This window comes from Prionailurus bengalensis, chromosome E2 (genome assembly GCF_016509475.1).
Source record: "Prionailurus bengalensis isolate Pbe53 chromosome E2, Fcat_Pben_1.1_paternal_pri, whole genome shotgun sequence".
Classification (NCBI taxonomy): domain Eukaryota; kingdom Metazoa; phylum Chordata; class Mammalia; order Carnivora; family Felidae; genus Prionailurus; species Prionailurus bengalensis.
In genome coordinates this window covers 19,873,223-19,896,990 of record NC_057352.1, presented here as the reverse complement: position 1 = coordinate 19,896,990, position 23,768 = coordinate 19,873,223, and the positions used below count along the sequence as shown (strand labels likewise).

General features: G+C 53.4%; 1 protein-coding gene across 1 annotated transcript in view; it reads left to right on the top strand.

Annotated features, from left to right (window-relative positions):
• The first annotated feature begins 4,903 nt into the window (after positions 1-4,903).
• CHST8 (carbohydrate sulfotransferase 8) overlaps positions 4,904-23,768 on the top strand; it is a 129,004-nt gene continuing 110,139 nt past the window's right edge. Inside the window, exon 1 of the mRNA XM_043599074.1 lies at positions 4,904-5,264. The gene's annotated coding sequence lies outside the window, so the exon portion shown is untranslated. The remainder of the gene's footprint in view (positions 5,265-23,768) is intronic.

Genomic DNA, 23,768 nt, shown 5'->3' with positions numbered 1-23,768 from the left:
TCATACAGTAATCTCCTTATTTTAATAGTCACCTCAGTTAATAATGAACAACACAACACATAGCCAGAAAAGGAGGGTCAGCGATGTCAAGGTGATGGAATAGAGAATTATGCATAATGAGCTTGTTTGTATCTGGATGTAGATAGATGCACGGCACCACCACAGTGGCAACAGCAGTCAAAGCCGTTTACCATCTCGGTAGAGGAGACCGCCCCCCTGCAAGCCTAATTCCCACTGTCTTTGACTGACAGTGAGAAAGTCAACTTCAGCCCCATCCTGCATGACACGAATGCTGAGTTAGTTTGGTCCCAATGAAATACCACTAACTGAATTGTGCCGTATAAATAGTCTGGAATTTTAAATTCTTTACCCCAAAGCAAAAAAGAAAAATCTCTGTACCGCTTATGCTCAGGGTCTCTTGGACCCCCTCCTGCAGGGAACCCCCACCTTTGTGTCTTCTCCCCATGATGGACAGGCCACCGGAGGAGGACTGGGCTCAAGGATCTGCGGGAACTGAAGGAAGGGGCAGCAGACCGCCCCAGTGGTGTTTTGTTTGTGTTTTGTTTTGTTTTGTTTTAATTAAGAAGCACTAAAATGAACTTGAGCTTGGCAAGACCTCAAGACCTCAGGCTGGCTCTGAGCCCAGTTCGCACGGATGGGCTGGACTTGGACTTGGGCCTGGCTCCCTCCTGGGCTGTGGGGTCAACAGGGGCGTGTCTGTAGACCCTCTCATCTTCGACAGGGGAGGAGGGCTCCCTTCCTGGAGACCCCAGGGGTCCCCTAGCCCTCTGCCCTGGTTGCTGCCGACCTCCCTCTGGATGCTCAGCTCCCCACTTGGCTCTGTGAGACACCCTCCCTGCCCTACCCCCCCTCCCCCACCCAAAGGACCTTTCAAGAAGTCCTTTTTTGCTCAAGGTAGCCACAGTTTTTATTACACGCTACCCAGCAAAGCCTATCTGCTCACCAATTCTCATTTGTGTTAAGGGTGGACACTCGCATCACTGTAGCCCGTGGCAGAAACCTACTCTTAATTTTATTTATTTATTTGTGGGAGACAGAGAGACAGAGTGCAGGTGTCTGGGATGTGGGATTGCCTGGAACCCCCAGCAGCATTGCTAATGTAAAGGGCGTTCACACCGGCATCCTGGCATCAGGAAATTTCAGGCTACTCAACAAAGAAGGAAACAAAGGGACCCATTCCTTCCAACTTCTCCAAAGCCCAAGGGGTGACAAGAAAGGCGAATCGGGTCATAGGGAGAAGAGGAAAAGGGGCAGGGAGGGGACATTCATCTAACATGGTCCCACATGGCCAAGGGAACCTCTCTGGGCCTTCCTTCGGATGAAGGATTTTTAGGAATTGTGGCATCACAATGCAAGCCTGGAGGGGTCTCAAGAACGTGGGCTATACTCCCCTTACTGCTCAAATGGGAAGGAAAGGCTTGGCCACCGTCCCACACCAAGGCCACAGCAGAGGCAGTTGGGGAAGGCAGCTGTGTCCCCAAGGAAGGGACTCCCATCTGAATGATGCCATGGTCAGCATGTCACAGTGTAGCGAATTAACTTTGGGAAGCCCCGTGGTCACAATACTTCAGAGGCCAGTACAGGACAAGATGCTTGACACCCACGTCTTGAGGGGGCTGACCTGAGTGACCCAGAGCAGGCCAGCCTTGCGATTCTGCTTTCCAAAATGTTCTCACACCCGTCACCTTATCTGTGGGTCCCTGCCGCCCTGAGCAGGGTGGAGTCTATTTTTGCAAATAAGGAAACAGGCTGGGAAGGGCTAGGAGACATGCACAAGAAAGCTGAAACACCCCCCACCTCCAACCCCCCGTCCATGCCTTTATTCTATTCTTTCTCCCATGGGATGCAAGGAGATAAGGTGTTCCGGGATCTGCTGCTCCAGACGGCTCCCACCCCTTCCCTGGAACCCTGCTCTAATTCTCACAGAATGGAAGGTATAGGACTCAGGACTCAGCCTTGCCACCAGATTCATAAGCCCTTCATCAAACACAAGGTGCTGCCTGACTGTCCTGCCTTCAGCTCCCCCTCCTCCCCCACAAAGGTAGGCGAGAATCTTCCCTCAAGGGAATGGTCCGGGGATCTGGAGCCCAGGGAGGGGATGGTTTGCCTGCCACCCTCAGCCGAACCTGGTCAGGCCCCCTCCTCCTGCCTCTTTGACAACAAACAGAGTGGCTTCTGAACCTCTCCGTGACCTCCTCTGGGGCCTGGGGTGTGGACTTGTGGGGGGATCTAATGTAAATGTCTTTTCACCTTAGTTGGGATGAAGGGAGAAGTTTGCCACTAATCTTACAGCGGAGACACACGTGTCAGAAACTGCAAGCAAGCACACAGGGCTTCACGCCGGAAATTTACAGCGTTTCTCCGCCTCCCTCGCTGCAGAGGCCAAACCTGACTTTCAAAAAAGGGACACGCAGCCCTTGGCAGATCCCGAGGAGGAAAACACAGGGCACGTTGGTGCCAGGGGCCTCGGGCCCACTTTGGGGATTTCCCCGAGGGCCTCTCAAAATAAGAAGCAAGTCTGAGTGACGAATTGAAAATGTAGCGTATGTCAAAGGAATGCAGCCCTGTTGATTCCTAGCAATGTCTGCCTGAATATTAGATGCAAATAAGTGCTAATAAGTACAGTTGGAAGCGCTAATGGAAAAACCGTCCTTCCCAGGAGGATCACTGCACACAGATGTAGGGGGAGCTGAGAGGGCCTGGCGGGCCCCACTTGCTGCTAGCTTGGTCTTGGTAAAGCCTGTGTAGACATGTCCCGTGCAAGTGGAGCTTGTGTGGACTCATCCAGGGGAGGCGCTTGTGGTTCAGAGCCTCCTCCTGGCTATAAGGCTGGGCTCAGGGGATGGGAACCCCTCTCCCCATTCCCTCCCCGCTGCCTCGTGACTGTGTGTGTGTATTTGCCTGCAGGAGTATGCATGGTACTGAAGACGTTCCCTGGACCACCAGGCTTCTTTGGCAGGTGCCCAGCCAACTAGTGGCCAGGACCCTGGGTGGTGAGAAGGGACAGGGACTGGAGGTGTGGAGACAAGGGGGCCCAGGGGCAGGTACAGGGCCAGCGTTCTCTGGGCTCATTAGGCAAGTAGCTTTCTGCTCACTTCACCCCCACCCTCGCCTTTGTTCACCATCTTCTTTCCTCCCAATCTGCTCTGATAGCTTTTGGATAAGGATGCCACTGCCCTGTCTTTCCTGACACTTGAGTCCTTGTCCCTGATATTCTGTTCATCCAATCTATACCTGACTGAGGAGGAGTAGGGCACTTTCAGCCACACGCATACCCCACCCCTTCTATATGCAAACACAACACACATCCAGTGGTGCACAGCTAGGCCTAGCACCCTGGGTCTGGAACAGTCTCTGAGCTCAGGATCTTGGAGAGGGCATCCCACTGAACCCCTTCCACTTTGGAATCAGTAGCCCCACCCTGGCTCCAGCACCCTCCAGAGGTATAGACTCCAGCAACCTGGTGGCATCCTTGTATCTTGGTTCCCTCAACCATTAAACGGAAGTAATAGTGCTTACTTTGTTGTTGCAAGAATTAAGGAAGATCATCATAGTGTTGGGCTGCTAAAGTTTCTTCTCACCTTTCCTGTTCTCTCTTTGAATGTGCTGAACTCACCTGGGGCATTAAGGAGGGCTCAGGGCTGCCCTGGGCAGCCTGAGTGCCACCCAAGCCTTCCAGAGCCCTACTGCTGGGGGCTCCCTGGCCTTCCTCAGGAGTGGCTCTGCTCCCTGCCAGGTCTGCCCCCAGCTGTCCCCTCCTTGGTCAATCAAAGGCCATGAGCCCACCCCACTCCCCAATTCCATCCTATACTCTGAGTCAGCAGGGTGGAGACATGAGGCCAACCAAACAGCAGATACAATGAGAGGAGGGTGAACATCCTGTATTTTACTAAAGCTTTCTCTGCAGCTTCTTCAAAATACTGGGGTTCCCCTAAAGATTAAGGGGTGACTGATTTTACAGTTTCATCAAGTTCCTGTGAGAAGCCAGCCTGCCTTCCTTCCCAGAACCTGCTTGCCCCCTGCAGGTGGGGGCTGCCTCCTCTCAGGAAAAAAACAGGACTGGAGTCAGAACCCCTGCTCTCCCCTTCACATCCCTGCTCTGTCCTGGTGCTCTGTGTGGCTGTGGATCCGTCGCTTCCCCACTGTGTTGTTGATGGCATGTACAGGGAGCAGTCGGCTGACCCACGTTGACCTCGTTCACGACTCCCCTCCCCCACCAGATCTCAGGACGTGACCCAACCAGGACTTCAAGAGGTAGCCCTCGAGGGAGAGCCTGGGTCAGCAGAATCCAGAGCCCAGGAATTCAGGGAACGGTGAAGACACTCGGGACCGCCCAGGACCTTGACCAAATTCCACTGAGGCTGAGGCTCAGGGATCCCCCAGAATGTACCTAGGGATCGGTCCTCTGTGTTTCACCAGCCCCACGCCCCCGCAGCGTCGGGTCCTGAGCGTGCGCCCCTGCCCAGTGCCGGTCACGGCCCGCTCCGGTGACGCCTTGTCATTTTCCCAGGTCGGCGCCGGCGTGCGACCCACCGAGGCAGCGGCGGCACTCTGGCCGCGCTCTGGAGCCAAGTGGCAGCCTCGAGTCCGGCTCTCAGGGAACCCGGGAGACGGGCGAGGCCCCCAACACGACCGCCCCCACCCCCGCGGCCGTTGGACCGCGCCCAGCAGCGGCTCCTTCGAAGCGCGCGGCCCATGGGGCCGCGGGAGCCGCAGAGCGCGCGTGGGCGCGGCGCCCGCGAGCTCCCGGGAGGGACCCGCAGATCGCAGGAGTGATCCCCTCTCCGCCCGGCCCCCGCCGCCACCGCCACGGCGGGGCGGGGCCCAGGCCGGGGGCGGGGCGCCGGGCGGGCGCGGCGTTATTTCCAGCCTTTTGCCGGAGGCTCCGCTCGCACTTCGCTGGGAGCCTTCCCGGCGCGCAAGCCGGATCCGGCGGTGCTGTGGGGAGAGAGGAGAGGGCGGCGGCTGGAGGTGGGAGGCGGGGGACGGACCCGACCCCGGGCCGAGGAAGAACAAGCCACCGCGCCCTCTCCCCCTCCCTCTCCTGCGCGCTCCGGCCGCCGGCCCGCGCCGCTCGCCTCACTCACCGCACCGGGCTCCGCCTGGAGCGGGAGGAGGCCCCGGGCCCGAGCTGGGGCGGAGGTCCTCCCTGCCGCCCGGGCGTCCGGGAGCGGAGGATTCGCCGTGGAGTACCGAGCCCGGGCTGGCGGCGCCCGCGGCCCCGCGAGCGCCGGCTGCGCCAGGTAAGTGCGCTGCGCACCCCCTGCCCCAGCCCTGTCCCCGCCCTGTGCAGGCTCCCGGCTGGGAAGGGCGCCCCGAAGGGTCCCGGGAGGACCCGGGACTGCACTGCGTCCCGGCGCCGAGAACCTACAGGGTTAGGTGTCCAAATCCGCGGGCGGAGACAGGGCGCGCGGGGTTCCGGTCCGTCCGCGCTTTGGGGACCGGCTCCAGTAGCGGGAACTTTAATTAGACTTTTGCTCCGTGGCTTTCACTTGCCGCCGCGCGTCTGTGAACTGCCGCCCCTCGGGCTCCCTCGGTCCCTGCGGATGCTCTGCTGATGTTCCCAGCCCTGGGTGCCGGGCGTGTGGAGGCAGCGTCGGCAGCGGAGAGGGCCGGGCTGGAGCGCCAGGGGCGCCCAGGGCTTTCCCGCGCGTTCGGGTCTGGGACTCGGGGGCGGGTTGCCGCGGGCAGGGGCGGGGGAGGAGTTAGGAGCTGCCTGGGCTTCCTACGGAGTGGCGGAAGGTGCCCCCGCGCTCCGTAGCGCGCGTCCCCACCCCGCGACTCTCCTGGGCACCGGCCTGTTTTGTACTCGAGGCGAGTGTGTGTGCGTCAGTGATCGTGTGAAGGTGTGTGCGTGCGAGTGTCGGGGAGGGAGGGAGTCCGAGCCTCAGGCGGCTCTGGTGGGCGGGGGAAGGATCTGCTTGGCCGCCGGACCCAGCCGAGCCCGGCAGCGGTTGCAACTCCCAATTACTAGCTTCCAGGTTTGCACGCCAGCTCTGACCTCGCGGGAGGCCGGCCCCACCAGGCGAAGGTGCGTTGGCGGGTTTTGGTAGTGCCAGTGTTGACGCTCGGGTCGGAGGGGACCCCTGGCCTCTGCCAGGCGCAGGACTCCCGCCGCCCTAACTTTCGCGGTACATCTGGGCCCCAGGCCCCGCGACCCCGACCCGGGGCTAGCGCGGCAGCCTCACAACGCCCTCGGCTGTGAACCCTGGCTCCCGGGTTGCTCTCACTGAGAAGTAGGGGCCCGATCCTGGAGCTCAGAGTCTTAAGCTGTTTAGGGTATGGGGGCGGGGGGGCACCGGGTCCTTGAAGCGCCTCCCAGTTGGACCCTGTGCAGTGATTGGCTATGCTGGGGAGACTGGGCGGCAGAGCGGTCCTGGGCTGGCCCTGTAGCAGAGCTGGAGCGGGAGGCTGTTTGAGGGAAGGGACGGTAGCCCCCGTGGAGTGCATGGTGGGAGAGGCGGTGGCAGAGGGATAAGGGGCAGACTAGTCCCTTCCCCATTTCTGGGATGCTTACAAGCTGCACTACTAAACCCACTTTCTTTGGGTAACCTCTCACATCCGAGTTCACCTTGACCCTTGCCTATGGGTGGGCAACTTCTCTGAAGTCCTGCCCTAGAACAGCGTAGCCTCTCCAACGGAGTGGGAGAACCCTTTTTAAGATTTCCCAACTCTCATGGCCTCTCTTGCCCACCCTCTGTCCCTGTCCCACAGGCAAGGCAGACAGGCTGCAGGAAGAGGTGACATTCTGCTCCCTGTGGGAGACCCTTTTTAAATCCAGATAGTCCATCACATAGGGCAGGACAGGGGCTGAGGAGCCCCCTTGGGGGGGAGTTGGAAACACAGTTCAGGGCCTTCATCAGACCTACCTCGGTGAGATGACCCACAGAAGGGATAAAATGCAGACCCTGAACGAGATTGAGTCTCTTAGGGAGATCAATAATTTAAAAGCGTTTGAACACAGAAAAACCTCAAAATCAGGCCCCATCCCAGAGCCTAGCCCATTCACCCTGAGACACATCGATGGCACAGCTTATTTATTTATTTATTTATTTATTTATTTATTTATTTATTTACTTGGAATCAGACTCCACAGAGTGAATTATGTTCCCCTGGTATTGATTTTTAAAAAGACCCCAAATTAAAAAGTCAAGGCTTTCTTAAAACAAGGTCAAGGATTAATTATTTATAGAGAGACATCAATCAGCTGATGTGGGGGCTCATTTATAAAATGCCTGAGCGGGCAAAAAAGAGCATGGGCTGATTTTCTCTGGCTCCGGCTGGGAGAGGAGCAGGCTTTTCTGAGCTCCTGGCCTTGGCAAAGCTTTCCTGGATTGTGACCGGAGGAGGATCCTTTGTAACTCAGCCTGCTGTTTGAGAAGCCTTTTTAATCTTGTAGCCAGAATACCACTTGGGAAATTTCATGCATATTTGCTGTGTTTCCATAATGAACATTTACTGATTACAGAGTATCAGGGGAATTTCATTTTTTAAACATTTATTCAAATGTCTGTTTATGTAAGCTAATAAGTCTGGGAAAGTTGGGCAGCTACTTTTTTGCCGGATGGTTGTTGGGAAAGTATGCCTCGTGGGCTCACTGCAGAATTTGCGTTGGATTCGTTGAGAAGGTGGGAAGTCAGAGTCTCCTGGTTGGAAACGCCCTGCAGACTGCTTGACTGCTCTTCACTGAGAGTTTGTGCCAGCGGCGACCTGATGGGCTTTTTGTGGTTTTGCTGATCGAAGAGATGGGCGCTTAAAGCTTTTATAGTGATTTTGCTGATGCGTTTTGGTTGGAGGCACCTGTGGTGGGCGCCGGAGTCTTATGGGGGCTGGTGGGGGGAGGTGTGATGCCCCCTCTCCTGCTGCCTGGCCTCAAGTGTGACACGTCTGCCTTAGCTGTACTTGCAGTGCCTCCCATGTGTGGTAGCTACATCGGAGAGCCGTGGCGCAGGGAGGGAGCCTATAGGCAGGAATGTGGACCCAGGGCATGGCAGTGCCTAAATGAACAACTGTGGCAATTAGATCCAGTAAACACTGTGTAAAACAAGGGCCCGGCCTTTCAGCTCATCAGAAGGTAATGAGTTAGAAACAGGAGATCTATGTAGTCCTGGCCCAGGGAGATCAATGTGGCCCTGCTGTGGGACGGTGAGAAATTAAAAAAAACCAAACAAACTGAGGACGGTTGTCTGGATGTGAATGGGGGGGATGGTGTCCTCGAGCCTCAGGAGGTGTGCTGGGAGCAGGCAGCCTGTGTGGTGACAGCACGGGGACAGTAGGCTCCCTCGCACTGTCTTTGAGGTCACAGCCAGGACTAGGCTGACCCCAGAGCAGTTGTGTTCCCTCCCTCCTTGGAAAAGTCTGCCCAAAGGCAGAGGGAAGCCCTGCATGCAAACAACCAGGGGACAGGGCTGCATTAACTCAGGTGGCAGAGGACACAGGAGATGCCGTCTCATTTCTTCCCGGCTCGAAGGCGTGTGACCCTGCGGTCCGCAAATCACCGTGGCGGAGGATGAAACTTACAAATTGGTTGTGGGAAAAAGTTGTGACTTTTCCCCTGTACAAAACTGCCTGTCATTTGTGATCTGGGGCTGTAGCGTGCACCTGCTGGCCCAGATACAGCCTCGGTCACCACCGGCAGGATGGGGAAGCCTGCATCCGGGGGGCTGACCCCGAAAGCAGCCCTGATTCCCTCTCAGAAGCCACCTTCCGGGAAGTCCTGGAGTGTCCACACGCAGGCAAGGAGCTGGGTCTCCCCACCCCGGCTCCTTACCTTGAAGGTGGGCCGTGCGTTTCTGGGAAATCAGTGCTTTTTGTTGCTGGTGACTGAGGGCCAGAGGTGGCCCTGGCGAGCAACAGTTATTTGAACTGAATTAGAGTTGTCAACATTGAAGTCTGGAGCCAGATGACCCCATCCCACATTCCCATGGTCGGACCCATTGTGGCTGTCCTTCCTTCTGCCATCAGTGAATGTTTGAGGAGCAGGTGTTAGGTGTCTGTCTCTGTGCCAGGCTCCCGGGACAGAAAGTGAACCAAACTAAAGAGCAGCCCCTACCCTTGCGGACAGCCATTCCCTCATGACTGATTCATCACTCCCTGATTCATGGTCTGCCGGGCGACGCCATTACTGAACAAATAACCGACACGTGTGGTTCTAGGCTGTGAGAAGCATATAAAGGAAACATCTGGGTGTTTCCGAGATGCAAATAGAGTGATCTGAGCTGGACTGGGGGACAAGAACCTCTCCGAGGGGGTGACACTTCAGCTGAGGCCTGAAGGAGGAGCCAGAACTAAGCAAGAAGGGGATGGACAGAGGGAGGGAGAGAGCTTGGCAGGCATAGAGTGCGAATGAGTGACAGGGAGCGTGGAGGGCCAGCCAGGAGCCGTGGGAAGGCCCATGTGGCCAGCACAGTGGAGGGGTGGATGCAGTCGGAGGCACAGCCAGAGCCCTGCCCATACAGGGCCTTGAAGGCTAGGGAGAAACTTAGGACTTGACCCTACCAGCTGCTGCAGAGGAGGGAGCCCAGTGAGGAGGGAGCTACTGCAGGAAGGGGACGGAGGTCTTAAAGAGGAGCAGACCGAGGGGAATCTGCCAGGGCTTGGTGTGGGATGGAGGGTGGTAAAGGCCATTGGGACCCTGACTTCTGGGTCACCAGTGGGAGCTGTCAATTCCCTGAAGCAACAACTTCCCCCCGCCCCCAGCCCTGCCCCGCCAGACCAGGAGTCCCAAGCTCCTGTCCCCTCTGTTCGGGTTTTGTCCTCCCGGCCTGGGGCTCAGGCAGCTGCTTGTGTAGCCCTGCCTCCGTGCCCCTGCCCACATGGCCCAACTTCTAGCTTTTCTGTAAGCTCTTGGGCCTTCTGCTAGCTTCCTGCCAGCAGGCAGTGAGAGTCAGTAGTGACAGTCCAGTGCCCCGTGCTCTCTAATGAGGACAGGCTACTTTGATGCCCACTCTCCTCCGGAGCTGATTGTCTGCAGGGCTGCCGACCAGAGGTGGCCTTGGCCTGTGTGTCATCCCCTGAGCGTCCTGGGACCCTGGTAGGTACTTTATCTGCCACCCACTTGTGCCTGACCTGGCAGCTGGCCAGCACCAGAAGGATCTCCTCTCCTGTGCCCTTCCCTCACTCCAGCCTTCTCTCCTCCCTTCCTCCCTGTGGGAGCCAGTCTGGACCTGCTCCTGCCCTCTGCTGGGGGCTCTGCCCCAGGCTCAGAGCTCCCCCGCTCCCTCCCATGTCAGCGGATTCCCTGTGGCTGTCTGCAGCTCAGCTCAGCATCCCCACAGACATCGACTCCGTCCACCCAGCTCTGCAAGACAGAGCTGGGATGGGGGGAGCGGGTCTGTGAGTCACCCCGCTTCCCGTTGTGCCCACGCTGCTGGCTGTGGGCCCTGAGCCGAGCGGCCGCTGAGCTGTAAGCAACAGCCCAGGTCGCTGTCACCTTGTCCTCACTCTGCCTGGGCCTGAGCCAGCTCCTCCCCGGCTGGGCCAGACTCAGGGACAGGAGGGATGAGAGCCAAGGAGAGGATGCTAGGAGGTACAGATTACTCCTCGGGCCCCAGGCCTTTCGGGAGCTGATCTCTCCAACACTGGGACCCTTTGCTTGGAGGGTGGCCTCCCCGGACTGGCCCTCCTTCGTATTCTGGCTGCTGCCTCACCACCATAGACCACCAGACGTGCCCAGGTGCTCATCTGTGGGAATGTGGCACAGGAGAGCCCTTCTGCCAGCAGCCCCTAGCCCAGGTTGACTCACACTTGGCAGACTAGTCATCCCCCCCTTCGAGGCTGCCTCTTCTTGGGGGTTGACTCATCTCCCTGGACAAGACCCATCTGCCCAAGCCTCTGAGCAGTGAGACCCTCCTCCAGCCCTGAGATATGAGGGCTTTGCTTCCCGTGCTCCTGAGGGGAGCATCCCAGACGCCCAGCGGATACTGACTGCAGTCCTCCTATGGGCAGAGCCGCCTGCCACGCCCCGGGGAGGCTGAGTGAAGGTACAGCAGGTGTCACTGCCGGTACGCATATCTCTAGCTGTCTTGGCCATGATGAGCTCCAGAGAAGGGACTCGGTGATTGCCGCTGGCAGGCAGAGTGAGCACAACCGTGCAGTCTGGCTACACTGCTGGAGCCACTGTGTGATGCAGGCACTCTGTCTACGCTAGCTGAGCCAGTGCATGGTGCAGGTAGTCTGTCTATACTGGTTGAGTCTAGGGTGTGAGCGCTGGGACCTTCCATTTAGCCTGTGCCAGCCCCGCTCCTTGCAGGACTTCGTACGAGGTTCAGAGCTCTCAAAGTCTCTGCGGCTTCAGGTGCTTTCCCTGCACCCGGGCTCTCTGACACTTCCCTTCAGACACTGGCCCTGTCCGTGAGACTCTGTGTCCCAGAGCCGAGGTGGTTGAGCCCCATGCGCAGTGCAGTCAGTCCACACTGGTTGAGCCCAGTCCGTGGTGTAGGCGGTTTGTTTGTACTGGTTGAGCCCAGCACACGATTCAGGCAGTCTGTCTACACTGGTCAAGTCATTGCATCATGCAAACCATCTGTCTAAAATGTTCGAGCCGGTGCTCCAAGCAGGTACTCTGTCTATACCGGCTGAGCCAGAGGGTGATGCAACCAGCCTGTTTTGGCTTCTTTTGCTCCTTCACTAGGAATATTCTTTTCAGCCCCTTCCCATGTACACTTCTGGGTCCGATTCGAATCCTCCTTCTGAGAAGGCTTTCTTGACAGCTCCCTCAGCTTTCCCACATCTTATTCCAACCCCCTTCGCAGAGGCTGGCGCCACGCTGGGAGCAGTGTGGATGTGGGGCCTGGTGATGCCTCATCATCTCACCTGGATGTCCGCTCCCCGGTTTTTGTGCTGTGGGCTGAGCCTGTTGCTGCCTCTGGGTGCAGAGGCTGCCCGCGGTCAGCGGACCTTGCCACCTCACCGTCGTCACAGCAGCCACACCCAGGCCTTTTCTCACAGGAGTCCCACGGGCGGGGATGACTGCCTCAGTGTGCATGGTAAACGGCCTTTCTGCGGTTGGGTCTGTCTTGCCGTCTCCTGCTTAGATTTGGGGCCTCTTTGTCCACTGATGTCTCACCTCCTGAGGGTTGGTCTCATGTGCACATTTAATGTCCATTCATCCCTGTGAAAGCACTATCTGTGCCTCTCATTTATCTCTTTAGTTCCCTGTGCCATGAATTCAAGTGTCAATGGACAGCCATGACAGCTGCCATGTCAATGCAGCCAGCTCGGTGTTATGAAGGAAGCCAGCATCTGGGGCCAGACTGCCTGGGTTCAAATCCCAGCTTTACCACTTGGTCACCATGTGAGCTAGAGGCTCAGTTTCCTCATCTATAAAATGGGGATGAGTAGCCGCCTGGGTGGCTCAGTCGGTTAAGCGTCCGACTTCTGCTCAGGTCATGATCTCGCGGTCTGTGAGTTTGAGCCCCGCGTCGGGCTCTGTGCCGACAGCTCAGAGCCTGGAGCCTGCTTCGGATTCTGTGTCTCCCTCTCTCTCTGGCCCTCCCCCGTTCATGCTCTGTCTCTCTCTGTCTCAAAAATAAATAAACATTAAAAAAAAAATTAAAAAAAAATGGGGATGAGTAGAATCCACCTCATGGGCCATCATGCTTCACATACGGCCAGCCCCAAATAGTGGCAGTATTATTACCGAAATTATTATCTCCTCTGTTTGTTCTCTTGGCTGAAGCTTATTTAGTCCCTTTCTATCTCTAGTGTGAGGAAGCATGTCGATCGGGACCCTGCCTGGCAACATGACACATGCTTAGGGAGCATGTGGCCCCACTGGCTTGTGCCCTCTAGAGTCTCACCCTTTCTAGGCAGGTTCCCATCCATATCTTTCCCTGTCCTGTATTCAGGACCTTTTAAAACTTTTGAAGTATAGTGTGCCTACCAGGATTGTGCAGTGCAGTGAAAATCTGCAAGCCAAACATGCCTATATGCCAGCACCAGAGCAGGACCATTGGGGCGCCTGGGTGGCTCAGTCAGTTAAGCACCCAACTCTTGATTTCGGCTCAGGTCATGATCCCACAGTTCGTGAGATTGAGCTCTACATCAGGCTTTGTGCTTTCAGCATGGAGCCTGCTTGGGATTCTCTCTCTCTCTCTCTCTCTCTGCCCCTCCCCCACTTGCTCACATGTGTGAGCGTACTCTCTTTCTCTCTCTCTCAAAAATAAATACATAAACTTAAAAAAAAAAAAGGATCATGGGGGCACCTGGGTGGCTCAGTTAGTTAAGTGTTCAACTTTGGCTCAAGTCATGATCTTGTGGTCTGTGAGTTCGAGCCCTGCGTCAGGCTCTGTGCTGACAGCTCAGAGCCTGGAGCCTGCTTCGGATTCTGTCTCCCTCTCTCTCTGCGCCTCCCCCCCACTCACACTCTGTCTCTCTCGAAAAAGAACAAATGTTAAAAAAAAATTAAAAAAAAATCATGACCAGCGTCCCGGGGGTCCCTGGGTCCTCTTCCAGACACTTCCCCTCTGCCCCAGGTAACCTCTATCCTTCCTCGGAAGGGCACTGATTGGTATCCTTGTTTTAAAACCTGATGTAGGTGGAATCAAAAGACTGTATGCTTTGGGGTCTGGCTTACCATCATGTTTGTGAGATTCACCCATGTTGCTGTGAGTGGTTTGTTCACTCTTGGGACTCCATGGTGTGAATATACCCCAATGTGTTTATCCATTCTCCAGTGGATGGACATTGGGAGCCGGGCTGCTGTGGACATTCCTGCACGTGTCTCTTGGGCGTCTGTACACATTTTAATGAGCATATACCTAGAAGAGACTTGCTGGGTCTCAGGATGTGCGTTTGTTCGTCCCATGTAGAGGCTGCCAATTTTCTAAAGTGGCTGGTTAATCCCTCCCACGCTGACACCAGTTAAATATGAGAGTTCCAGTTGCTTTATGTCCTTGTCACTACCTCATGTGGTCAGTCTTTTTCATTTTAGCCACTCCATGAGTATGTAGAGATATCACACTGTGGTTTTAATTTTATATTTCCCAGATGGCTAATACAGCTTATTTTTTATTTGTATGCTAAGGATATGTTGAACTTGAAAACGTTATTAAACAAAGTTGAACATTCACTTCCATCTCCAAATTGTGGTTATCTGGAACGTCTGGGGGTGCTTGTGGTTCCCTCTGCGGGGTGGGTTTGAATCTGCCACGTTGGAATGGAGGGTGGAGTAGACAGGCGTTTCTCTGGATGAGGCTGGGGACCCGGCCAGCTGACCTCAGAATCACCCCAGGGGCCGTGAGAGATGCAGGTGCTGGGCCTCTGCCCCAGCCCCCAATCACCAAATGAATCCTGGTGATCTGTCATTCTCTCTGTGGCTCATCTTTCCCTTCACAAATTCCATGAACATATACCACCCTGTCCGTCCTGTTCCCTGCTGTGACTCAGTACCTAGAACAGTCCTGGCACTGAGCGGGCTGCGGGGCAGGGGGGGGGGGGGGGCTGAATACGCACTGAATGAAGGAGCAGAAGATAAAGCCTCCCGTTGACCTTTGCCCTCTCCCACCCCAGCTGACTTGACCGGGATTTGTTGGTAGCCTAGGCTGCCGTGGGGAGGGCTCTGGAAGTTGGGCTCTTGGACTTTGGAGGGTGTCCTGTCCTGGTGCTCTGTCCCTTTAAATGACCTCCTTATCCCCAGAGCCAGCTTCCGACCAACCGATGCCTTTGGGTCCTAGGTTCCAGGCTCTTTGCTGGCGCCTCCAGAGCCATGTTCACCCCCAGAGCTCCAGGCACTGGCTGTTTAGGAACGTCTCCCTGGGTGACCTTATTTCTGATGGGCTTGTCTATCTTTGGGTCTCTCTGGAGAAGCCTGAAAGCCGCCCTTGAATGCAGCACTCCACCCCTGCACCATGCAGCTTCCTCTGCTTTCTCAGCACCACGTTTTCACAAACGACCTGCCCCTGAGCCAAGTGAAGGCAAGAGGGCCAGGTCAATTACCACCTCATGCATTCAGGCTTATCGCATTTTGATGGGAACCCTGATAAAGCCCCCTTTCTCTGGGTGTGGCTTGTTCCCATCCTTCTCAAGTCTGATATTTGTTACTGTAGAGAGCAGCATGGCCTGGGGGATGACAGTTCTGGGTCAGACCCCTTGGGTTCAAGCCAAGGTTCTGTTCTTGTTGGGTTTTGTGACCTAGACCTTGCCCCCAGGAGACAGAGGCAGATTCACACACAAGTCAGGCCACCAGCAAAGGGGTGGCTAGGGTCACTGAGATCTGTGAGGTTGTGGAGTGAGGACAAGGGATGCTGGCTGGGGCATCTGTAAGGGGGCTTCATGAAGGAGGGAGGCCTCGGCTGGTCCTCAAAGATGGGGAGGGGAGAGGTGGCACCTCTCAGTGTGAGCCCCACTCCTGGGGGCCCGCAGGGAAGGAAGTGCACTGAGCCCCCACGAGAACATAGTCTAGTTTACCCAACACACAAGGGTGTAGAGCCATGATCAGAGTTCATTGGTGAGTTATGGAAGGCTTCCTGGAGGAGGTGAGCTTGGGACTGCATATCAAATGCCAAGAGTGAGAAGTTTATCCTGGTGCCAGTAGAAGTTTTCTCCAAACTGCGGGATCATGGGGGCACGGACAGCGTGAGCCAAACACCGTTCACTTGAAAATAGGGCAACAAAGAAGCCATAACACACACATTGTTTATGTGATGTGGAGGCGGGTGTGCAAAGACGAAGAGCTAAAAGCAGTTAGGGAAAAACAACACCTTTTTTTTTTTTTTTTTTTGGTGGAAAGACAGATGAGAAAGGTTGATGCTCTTCTGTGATAACTAATATGAAAGGTTTATCAAAGTTAAAAAAAAAAAAAACAAAAAAAACCCTTGACACTTTCTCCAAAATTGATTTGAAGACTTGGCAGATTTGAAGAATCATTCAGTAGCGTTTTATGGGTCGATGCTAATTTGAATCAGCAGACCCGTGCATCGCGCCAATTTACTGCCAAACCAACATTAAGCACGGACCTTCCGTGCAAGGTTTATAGGCGGACAGCTCATAAAGATGCATGCTTGACAAGTATTCTGCTTCTCTTAGGATGTGCAGTATGAAGTGTTTATCAAAAACCAACTAAATCGTCCTTGCCTTTTACTCGTAAACAATCTCCGGGGACTCCAGGCCTGGATCGCAGGCGATATTTCATGCAATATTTCCCGTGCAATATTTCACCAGTCCGGGTACTGGTACATGGGGAATCTTCGTCTCCAAAAGCCGCGGGTAGGGGTAGGAGAAAGGAGCCCTTTGGGGTGGAGGATGCCCTTAGGGACCGCGTTGGAAATAACTTGTAACCCGGGCCATGAGAAAGCTGGTGACATTCTTCCTAATGGGGGTCTCCTAAAAGGAATCAAATGGCATCTGTGGCCCCAAGGAAATCCATCTCCTGCTTTCGTTTTTGTTTCCTGCGCTGTTGTGTGATGGATGATCGCCGCATGTCTCTCTTGGTTCAAATACGCGTCAGAACCTCGTCCATAAGGAGATCCCTGAGCTTTATTTTGCATGTCAGAAAGTGCTTAACGATGAAAATTACCGAAACTCCTGTCTGTCATCACTGAAAGCCGCGGCTCATAGTGGCCACAAAGGAAAAGTGGACTTGGGTGGTGCTGGGCTTGCTACTCTGCACCACTCCAGCCCCCCCAGTGCCGCCCAGCACAGTGGTAATCACCCGGACTCAAATGAAGCAGGTTGCTGGGACGAGGGGGGTGCTTAGCGTGCAGACCGCCGGCAGCACAGAGCCTCGTGGGTTTTCGCAAGGGGAAATTTGATCTTGGGCAAATGTCAAGACGTTTTTGAAATCTGTGTTATGATATCAGCTCATTGCCAGCGTAGGGCTTCATCTGGATTTCATAAATATTGTATGGACCTCGGCCAGCTGGAGAACACAACAGCTACCCCCGCCCCCAACACGCGGGCGCGCGCGCGCGCACACACACACACACACACACACACCATCAAAATTGCAATCTATTGCTGAGTTGTCATGAAAAGCCAATTGGTGATATTTCAATCACAATGTTCTCGTAACAAATTCCATTCAAATTCCTTCCGAAAGGGAGCTGAGCCTTCCTCCTGCTGCTGAGAGAATGGTATGCTAAATGTAGCTTCCTGGGGCCCTGGCAGCCATCCAGGGCTTTGTAATTTATAGTTCTCCTTCGTGGTTCTCCAAGTGACCTTGGAACCTCCATGCTGGTGGATTCCTTAGGTTCACACGTTGCCCTCCATCCTCTCTTGTGAGCACGGTCCCCAGGCGTGCTTCCAGCACCCAGCAGCCCGGAGCTTGAGAGAAAGGATGTGAGCAGGGGCGCCCAGGGAGCACATGGCAGGTGATTGGAAGATTGCTTGTTGCTTGTGACCTTTCCTCTGAAATTGATGTCAGCCACGAAACAGTCCAATATTGTGTTTAAAGGCAGCCTGCGGGTGACAGGAGCCTCTCTCCAGCCCCAGCACACAGCAGGTAATCCTGGAAAAGAAGGGGAGGGACACTCCACAATTACATTTCATCAGCTATTTTTGGTTGGGGAATAAACAAAATGGCCCAAAGTGCTGCTCTTACAGATTCTAGCAGAGGAGTGGCATGTAAGAAAGATTAATGCACAATTAAAACCCATGTACGGGTAAATTACAGGGTGACAGCTATCTAATGCAAACACCGCAGACGTGTAATTAAGAGGAGTTACGGGCTCTCGAGGATGGATTTGCTGAGGAAAGTGTGAGGGAGCTGTCTGTTGGAGCCGGCAGGACAGGGCCAGGCTGTCGGGACAGCCTGGTGGCTGGGGAGGTGGTGGTGGGGGCCCCATAGCCATTGGGGGGGCCCGCCCAGGGTGTGATGGGAGCCACAGCCCGCCTCCTCTGCTGAGTCTTGTTTCAAGCTCCCAGCCCTTTCTGGGGCCACCCTGCTCTCCTCCTCCTCCTCACCTTTGGCTCTGTGGCAATGAGCACCATGGATGTCGTCTTTTACGTTTTTAATTTCTCCTGCTTTGTCAGCTTTTTAAGGAATATGTTACATTATGTGGGAATTGGATGCTAACAAGATTTGTATGAATAAATTAGACTCTTAACTTTTTATGTTATTACAGAATTGAAATGGACTCTAATGACAGTCAGAATTAATGTTCTGTTTCAAATAAATGCCGGGGATGTGACTGAATTTTCAGTGCACTCTCCTGTCTTGAGTCTCTAGCCCTTTTCTGCGAGGCCTTTCGGGAGAGAGTGAGTCTCTGGGAGACCTCCCGCCCTTTCCCATGGGGCAGCCTTCTCCCACTGCCTGATAACCGCGGGGCTGCTGGGAAAATCTCCTGCTCCTGCTCCCCCCCAGTACCCACCCCCAATAAGCCTGGCCCTTGGCCTGGGGTGGGGAACTCCTTGTCCAAGATTACACCCCATCCTGTGTCCTCCAGCCCCAGAGCACCCTGTGGACCAGCTGAGGTCTCATTGTGTTTCCCTCTGCTCACTCCTGCCCTCCTCACTTCCCACAGGGGTCTCCCCAGAACCCTCCCCAGGGAACTCAGCCCACAGCACTGGCTCTTAGGGATTTTGGATTTCCTACACCAAGCCTCTGCCAGGTGGGTCTCTTCTGCTGGAATCAGAGTCCCCAAGGACCAGCATTGTTCTTTCTGCCCCTTGTCGCCTTCTCGAACCCAAGGCTGGGTGAGTTGCTGACCGGGTCTTGGCCTCCGTCCTGGTCCCCCTGAGTAGGGTTTGAACAGCAGCTCTGAGTTGGGGCAGATTTGGAGGGATTTTCTGTGAAAAAACTCTGATGTCCCAAAGGGGCATGGCATAACGGGTTGAGGACACTGGGTTGTGGGGACTGGTTCCCACAGCTGATGGGGGGAGGGAGGAGGGGCCTGGTAAGGTGAGCAGAGAGCGGGAGGCAGCCCAGACATGGAGCGGCACATGTGAGAGATTCGTCCCCCACTGCTGCCGGGACTCACGGCAACAGAGAGGTGCCGTCTGGGACTCCAGGAACCTTACCCCTTGGAAGGGGGCATCACACCTCAGTTCCAGCTGTCCTAGCAGGAAGGGGTGGGGGCCCAGGGTGGCCAGATCTTTGAATATTCAAGAACAGGCAGATTAAAAAAAAAAATTTTAAGCTTATTTATTTTGAGAGAGAGAAAGCACACGTGTGCACACACAAGCAGGGGAGGGGCAGAGAGAGAGAGAGGGACAGAGAGAATCCCAAGCAGGCTCCACGCTGTCAGTGCCGAGCCCCACGCGGTGCTCAAACTCACAAACCGTGAGATCGTGTCCTGAGCTGAAGTCAGAGGCTCAACTGACTGAGCCTCCCAGGCAACCTGGAACAGGCAGATATTTGTGTAAAATCTATTCCTTTAGAGTATGGAGACTAATTCAGAATTTAAAATCAAAGTCTCACACTGACCAAACAATGTTATCTGTGAACTGCATCTGGCTTCTGGGCTGGAGGGATTTGCACTCCAGAACTTTATTGGCAAGGTGGCCAGTCTTCCCTCTGGAGGGGGAGGGCCAGAGCCCTGGAAAGTTACAGGAACTGTCAAGACCACAGGCCATGGCTGCAGAGATGGGGGCCTGCCGGCAGCGGTGGCCTGCCCAGATGTGGCCTCTGTCCTTCCCCCGCCATCTGCTGGGAAGGAGGTCCTCGCCGTTGGGGTTTGGGCATCTGGGCAGCTGGCTGGGCCCTAAGTATGGTTGGATTCTGGCAAGCTTAGCCTTGCCCAGTCGGGCCACCCAGCTTGGGGCTCTCTGGATGCGTGGGTAGCAGAGAAGTCCATGTGGACCCTTACCCTACCTCTGAGGACCTCACCTCAGCGTTCCTGTCTCCACCTTCACTAGTCCTAGAAAACCCCTGCAGCAATGCTTTAACAAGAGTAAAAATAAGATTAAAAAAAAAAAAAAAGTAAAAATAAGAAAATAAAAGTCTCACCACCCACTCAGCGCATTTTCTGGAACCGGGGTTCCCATACATTGTTACAGAGAGGGAATATCTTATGTTTATATCTCTTTCTGTACATAAGCCCATAAGTCCTATTCATTTTATAAAAATGCAATAATTTTTATGCCTATGCGCATAACCTGTTTAATCACTTTATATATCACAAACGCCTTTCCGGGGTAATGGATCTATTTCCATCCTGCTTGCGACACCTGCACAACATTGCTTCGTAGGAATTTATCATAATTTACATAAACAGTTCCCCTTTGGACATTTTAGCGGTTTTCATTTTTGTTTTTCGATTTTAAAGACTGTTGAAGCGAACGTTCTTGCTGTATTCCTTTGTGTCACTTCAGGATAAATTTCTCGAGGTAGCATTGTTGGCTCAAAGGGTATGCTTGGTTTTAAGACTCTTAACATTTCCCGACAAATCACCTTCCAGAAAGACCGAGCGGTGCACGAGTGTGCCGTTTTCACACCAGCGAATCTTCATTTTTTAAGACTTTGTCAATTTGGTAGGTTAAAGAGGGGCATGCTTAGTGCTTTTTAAAAAATATTGAATTGTCATCAAAGTGATACATCTACATAGTTTTAAAAGCATACGTAAGAAAAGGCTCGTAATAAACCCAGCACTTCTCCGCTTCATCCTTTACCACGTCTCCCAGTCCTGCTCCCCAGAGGCAACCACCTAGGACTCTTCGAGCCACTTCCCTGCCGTGTATTACTACCTCTATATTTCTGCATAACATGTATACCGCAGGTGTAAAATGGCCAGCCAACTATCACAGTACCATTTATGGGGCACTCACCCTTTGCCGACTGATTTTCAAATGCCAGCTTCCTCGTTTGCTTAATTTTTATATTTCCTGGGGCCATTTCTGGACTCTTCTGTTTTACTCTGCCTATTCTAGGACCAGAACCCATACGTCGATTAATGTATCGTATGAACACCTTTTTAATATCTTAGAGGGCAAGCGTTCTCCCCTTATTCTTGTGTGATATCACATTTTTATTGTTTCAGGTGCTCTTTAGAAGTATTGGGTCAAGTTTCAAATAATACCCCATAGAGATATGTGTTGGGATTGTGCTTCATTTATAGATAAACTTAGGACACTTTTGTAGATAAACTGGCCTTTTAACACATTTGTTTGTTATGTTTTGCCATATGGAGTCTCGTGAGCCATTTGTTCAACACATATTTCTCGAGAGCCAACTGTGTGGCAGGCACTGTTCTAGGCATTGGGTATACACCAGGAAACAGCAGAGGAAGATCTCAGCTCCTATGAAGCCACCATGCTAGTTACTTTGAAAAGCCAAGCAGGGTAAGGGGGATTGGAAGTGGAGTGGGGGCAGGGGGGTGGTCACCATTGTGAAGGTGAGGCATGAGCAAAGATGAGATTTGAGGGGAATGTTGGCATGGACCATGCAGATGATCCAGACCAGCGGTTCTCAACCTGGGGCAGCTGTGCCTCCAGGGGAAGTTGGGGGGTGCTACTGGCATCTAGCGGGTACAGGTCAGGGATGCTGCTGAACACCCTACAATGTACAAGACAGTTCCCACAACAAAGAATTGTCTGGCCCCAAATGTTGATCATGCCAAGGTTGAGAAATCCTAATCCAGGAGAACATCTGCCAGGCAGGGAGGCACTTAGTGAAAAGTCTTAAGCAGGAGTAAGGAAGAGAAAAGAAGTGGAGAGAGGGAGGGCAAGAGCAGCTGGGAATGAGGCCACAGAGGTAGGGGTGGGAGGGAATGGGGAGAAGGCCAAAGATTTGGGCCTTGTAGGGCAAGGTAAGTAATCTGGCTTTACTTGCAGTGAGGTGAGGAGCTACTGCGGGGTTTTGAACAGAGGAGTACCATGATCGACTTGGGTTTCAAGAGGATCCCTTTTTTTCACTGCCATGCTGAGGGGCAGTGAGAGATGATGGTCTGAGCCAAGATGGTGGCAGTATCGTGGAGCAAATAGATAAGATTCCAGATCTATTTTGAAGGCGGGATTCCCCCATGGATTAGATGCGTTGTGAAGAAAGCTTTTGGTCTGAGCACCTGGAAGGATGAAGTCACCCCCAGCTGAGCTGGGAAAGACAGTGGGCAAAACTGGTGTTGGAGGGGTTTAGACCAGAAGTTCAGTTAACGATAGACGATATTTGAGATGTCTAACACGCATGCAACTGCAGATGTTAGATGTTTGGTTGGATATACGAGGGCGGAGCTCTCGAGAGAGGTTAGAGCTGGAGATATAAATTTGGGAACCAGCAGCACACGGTTTTTGAAGCCACAAGACTGATTGAGATACATAAAGGAGTGAGCGCAGAAAGAGAAGAAAATAGGACCAATAGCTGACACCTAGAATATTCCGACAGGAAAAAGTCAGGTTGATGAAGAGGGACCAGGAACAGAGGTCCAGAAGTGACCAGTGAGGTAGGAAGAGAGCAGGAGAGTATGAGTACGGTGTCCTAGAAGCCAGGTGAGGAAAGTGCTTCATGGAGGAGTGCGTGGTCGTCTGTGTCAAATGCTGGTGGCAGGTCAGGTAAGATGAGGACCAGTGGTTGACCAATGGATTCAACAGTGTGGCCTAGGAAAAATGGCTTTGGTGGAGTTCTGATCTAAGTGGGGCTATGAGAGAATGGGAAGAGATGAGATTGTGAATATGGTAACAAGATGCTTTGCTGCAAAGGAGGGCAAAGAAATGGAAAGGTAGCTGCTGAGGGAAGGGGGTGCCGAGAGGGTTTGTTATTGCTTTTAGGATGGGAGAAATCACAGCATGATTTTATGATGATGGGAATGATCCAATAGAAGGTGGAAAATTCTGTAGGAAGGAGAGGAGAGACTTTCCAGAGTGAAGTCCTCGAGAAGGTAAGAGAGAGCATTGAATTTGGTGGAAGTAGAGGAACTGGCTCTGGGAGCACAGACACTTGAGCTCTGGAGAGAGCCAAGAAGGCAGACTAAGCGGTACCAATATGGCGACTGGAATCTGGGAGTTCTCTCTCTCTCTCTCTCCACCCACTCTGACTTTATTGAGATATAATCACATACCATACCATTCACCCATTCACTTATTTTTAAGATATTTTAAAATGTTTACTTTTGAGAGAGAGACAGAGCGCAAGCAGGGGAGGGGCAGAGAGAGAGGGAGACACAGAATCCAAAGCAGGCTCCAGGCTCTGAGCTGTCAGCACAGAGTCTGATGCAGGGCTCGAACCCACGAACCGTGAGATTATGAACCGAGCGGAAGTCGGATCCCAACTGACTGAGCTACCCAGGTGCCCCCCCCCATTCACCCATTTAAAGTGAATAATTCAGTGCTTTTCACCATGTTCACAGAGGTGTGCGACCATCACCACAAAAGGAAACTCTGTCCATGTTAGCAGACACTCGCTACTTATACCTCCCCAGTCCTAGACAACTCCTCTTCCACTTTCTGTCCCTATAAATTTGTCTATTCTGGGCATTTCATGTAAATAGAGTCATGTAATATGTGGTCTTTTTCTCTTTTTTCAGCTTTTTTTTTTTTTCACTTAGCTTAATGGTTCCCAGGTTCATCCATGGGTGTGGTACTTTATTCCTTTTCATGGCTGAATAATATTTCACCACAATTATTTTATCCTTTCATCTATTGATGAACATTTAGGTTGTTCCCACTTTTTGGCTATTATTAGTAAAACTGCCAGGCACACATTTGTGTATAAGGTTTTTGTGAACATATGCTTTTGTTTCTCTTGGGTACGTAGAGAGGAGCAGAATTTCTGGGTCACTTGGTAAGTCTATGCTTGACCTTTGGAGGATTGTTTTCCAAAATGGCTACACCACTTTACATTTCCACCAGCACTGTACTGGTGCTCTAATTTTCTTCAT